Here is a 4594-nt window from a genome sequence, read left to right as displayed (position 1 = left end):
CTCCAGACTCTTCCTCGGTTTCTCCTCGGGTTCTTTCTCAATGTCCATTGACGCCTGCTTCAATTGGTCAGTGTAGTCATGTAGGACCAGGTTCTGATCGATGATGACTTATATTGAGTCTTGCAGTTCTTGAGTTTAGCTTCATTTTTCATGTGTCGATCATTAAGGACTTGTATAATGCTTTCAAGTTCTTGAATTCAAGCTTCTGATTGTTGGCGGTACTGCTCAAGATCAGTTATTGATTGTTATTTTAGATGTCTCTCACTGTCGAATTGTTCCGTCAAATGAATACTAAATTCGGCGAGTCCTGTATAGGTGCTGAGGGAAGTCTCTAATGTAGCCTTTGTATTTTTGAGTTCCTTTCTTCCCTCGACCGGCTGGCCGACATGATGCCCAATGTCTTTTCTCAGATTGGAGTTATCACCTCTAGTTTTTTCTAATGCTTCGTCTTATTTTTCCATCCTTCTGTCTCACTTCGTTCACTAGCAATCCTAGCTATTAAACAAGTGATCCTAATTTGATGGCTACCTAAGGAAATATGACGTATTTGAAGGGTAGTACGGACGCGAGATCACGTTGAGCCATTTCATAAAATAAAAAAAATGGAAAGACATCAAGATAGTTTCAAAATGATAAATGGTCATCACATCAAACAATCATAAAAAATAAGTTCTAGGATCGTTTGACATATCACTTGAGTTTAGAGGGGTTTTTCGAAAATTTTCAAAATATAAATTGCAGAGATCTTTGCATAGATTGAAAGCGTGATTCATGGGGATCACAAAATAGTTGGTGGAATTTTATTTCGAATTTCATATGAAAATTTATAAGTGTCTCAAAACTTCTCTGAGATGGAAAAAGTGCGGTTTCGAAAGTATAAACGATGGGATGTGCCAAAACAAGGCTTTGGGCATCACGAAGAGGACTTCGCTATGAGTATTGATCGTATTATGAGGAACGACAAAAATGTTTTAAGGAATCCCAACCGAATTATGAACCTGACGAGTTCTAATACTACTTAAATGTCACGCCCCGAGATCGAAACGCAACATCGGCATTGTTAAACAATAAAATATTGTAACAATAAGCAGGGGCGTAGCCAGAAACTTTTTTTCTGGTGGGCAAAATTTCATTTAAACCACACTTATAATCATACAAATTATTCGGCATATTAAATTAACATTAAGGATGAAAATGAAAAATATGAAGATCATACAATAAAACTATATATAACAAAATTTTACTGAGTCGCAACTTGCGATTCTTCAAAATATCAAATTTGTCAATAACGAACTCAATATAAGTAGTAGAAATCTCTCTAACAATAAAAATAACCATGGTATTGGTTAAGAACTCATTATCCATTTTCTACGAAGTGGCGCCCTGATGAGTTTCATCCCCGAAAAAGCTCGCTCTGTAGCTCTTGTAGAAACCAGAAGGCTCAACACCAATTGAATCAATCTTACAATTAAGGGGTAGATGTGTGACTTACTAGCAATTTTTTCATAATCGGATCGGTAATCAAATCGGTTTACCTTGAAAAAACGATTCAATCGGTCGGACCGTTTTAACCGAACGGTCGGACCGAAAAACCTTTTATATAATATAATATAATTATAATATGTTTTAAATTTTAAAAACCTAAAAGATGTATATAAATAGACAAAAATATATTTATCATAGTTTGAAAACTAAATAAATATATAAATATATTCAAAATATTAATTATAATTATATATTTTTAGAAATAATTAATTAATTAAAAAAACTCTAATAATACTAAAATAATATTTTTAACGAAATACAAATTCTAAATAATCACGTGTATATATAATAAAATATTAAAATAAGATTTAAAATTTTTTTTAAAAAAAATAATTTTTAAAAATTGTTTACTGGTTGCAACCAATGTTTGACACAAGTGAGGTAGCGAGTCAAGTTTCTGAAATCATTCATGATGAGGCACATCAAACTTATAATGATCCAGTTGTCTCTCCAAATCTTCTCTTTCTTCTTTAGTAAAATCTTTAAGATAAAACTAATCAACTAGAGAACAAACAACATAGGGAGAAAGTGATTTAAACCCATCTACGGGATTCAATGCATTACTAAGGGTAAGAAGTTCCATCGTTCTCTCCGAAATTGATATATTGTTCAGTTCCTAAACTGAAAATCTATTACAACATTGAAGATATGAAAATGATAGTGATCTTGTACTGTTATATCATTCTTCTGCTGACATGAACGTTTTGTACCTTTCATATAATGGTTGTCCAAATCAAGCACATCAACATCATTATATTCACAAAACTCTATCACGGTAAAAAAAAAAACTTTCTCATATATCATTTCGAATATGTTGAAGAACCAACTTAGTAGTAGAGACTAAATCCACGACACTCAAAATGTCGATGTTATCCTTTAGCAAATTTTGACACAATATATCTGATACTCCCAAAAATTCACGCATCAAAAATAAGATAAATACAAACTCAAAAGATTTCATATTCAAACACAAACCTTTAGCCTCTCCACGAATATTACTGTTCAAACTTTATCAATAATATCTTCGAGAAGCTAATGTTGAACCAAACAAATCAATCAATCTCCAAACAGAGTTAAAATGTGATCTTCAACGAGTAGCTCCAACTCGTTGCAAAGAACAACCTTGATTAGCTCCAGTACCAGTCTCAACTTCTCTTGATGCTATCAAATCAATAACTTCAGCTTCTCAAATTGATTTTAACTGAAAATGACGTTTACTAGAAACACTAACAAAATATGAAATTGTGCTTAGAGTTGAAAATAAATGACACACATCATGTACTTCTTTAGAAACTACAACCAAAGAAAGTTGTAGTTTGTGAGCAAAACAATGAACATAATAAGCATGTGGGCAATCTTTAAGAAATAAAGCCTGTAATCCATTCCATTCACCACGTATATTGCTAGCACCGTCATATCTTTGACCTCTTAAATTTTTAATCAAGAGATTGTATTTACTTAATACATTACATATCTCCTTCTTCAAAGTTAATGCATTTGTGTTTTCGACATTCACAACTTCAAAAAATGGTTCTCTTATAAACCCATTGCGATCAACACATCTGAGAATAACAACCATTTTTTTTTCTATTAGATTCATCAACTTCTTCATCAACAAGAATACAAACTTGGCATCCCCAATTTCTTTGCGGATTTTATCTCTTACAATATCAGCAATAATTTGTAAGATCTCTTTTTGGACAGTCAGTGATGTATCCTTGGCATTTTTTGTCATGTGGAATTATTCTTCCTAATAGTTTCATCAATTCAATATAGTTTCTACGATTAACAGACTCCACTGATTCATCATGATCCCTAAAAGCACATCATTGCATCGACAAAATAGTATGACATGCTCCACAAGAACTCCTTTAGAAACACTAATACGACCACCAACCCCTAACAAATTGAGGCTAGATGTTGACATTGGGTTTGACAGAGCTAGAAACAGGTATGGTGTTAGGGCATTTCTCATAGATGAAAAAGTCTGGTTAGTGGTGCTTTGTCTTGTGTAATCCGTAATCCCGGAACGGTGAAAGGAGTGGAGCTTTTTGCTATTAGACATGGAATGGAGCTTTGCTTGAAATTGAGTGCTAAAGTTGTTTGTGTTTTCTCTGGCTCGCTCCAAGCTATAAAGGCTATCTATCAATGGTTCAGCAAACCGAATTGGGTCCAAATGGGGTGATCATAATGGATATATATTCGAGAGATTTTTTGGACTCGTCAAGAGCTTTCGTGTCTGTCCAACATATATCAAGATCGGCAAACAGAGTAGCTCATTGTATTCCTGAAGCCGATGAATCTTCTTCTTATGTTGAATGGTGTAATAATGATATATCACATTTGAAAGGAATATTTATTCCTACAAATTCCTTAAGCTTAAAAAAATTTATTTAAAGTCTTGTGTCTTTCTTGGACTTAAAATTTCTTGAGATAAATTTTAAAATATTTCTTTAGTTAGTAGATTTGAGATATTATTGTCTTTATCATAATATTTAATTATCTCATATCTAATTGATTTTTATTTCTTATTTTTGTAGATTTGATTTGATCAAGAAGGAATAAGATCAAGTTTAATAAGAATCCTACATCTACAAGAAAACAAATATAAGGAGGATTATTTGGCTTTATATATGTGAAGGAAATCAAGGAAATGGGACGTGCACTTTGATAGAGAAGACCGACCAAGAAAGATCTTAAAAAGAGCTTCTGAGCGTACATCTTGAAATAATTCAACATCATATTTTGAATCTTGATTTTACAACATTTGGTCGTGCTCTTTTACTTGATCGACTTGGAAATTTTGAGAGCATTGAAGAATTGGATCGTTGTGTTGCTCTCATGTTTAGTCATCAAGGATTCATCTCCTTATTCTGATTTTCTTTATTCTATCTTGCATATAATTTTTATGAGATGTTTTATTCTTTATTTTCTCACTTGTTTTGAGAAAATTGATTTTTATAATAATTCACTAGTTTTAGGGTTTTGTAAACTCTTTGATTATTTTCTAGTGAAAGTTTTTTCCTGAGGCGTTGCAAGAGTATTGTAT

Source organism: Henckelia pumila, chromosome 4 (assembly GCF_033568475.1).
Source record: "Henckelia pumila isolate YLH828 chromosome 4, ASM3356847v2, whole genome shotgun sequence".
Classification (NCBI taxonomy): Eukaryota; Viridiplantae; Streptophyta; class Magnoliopsida; order Lamiales; family Gesneriaceae; genus Henckelia; species Henckelia pumila.
The sequence above is the reverse complement of the archived record's forward strand: the minus strand, read 5'-3'. Positions refer to the sequence as shown.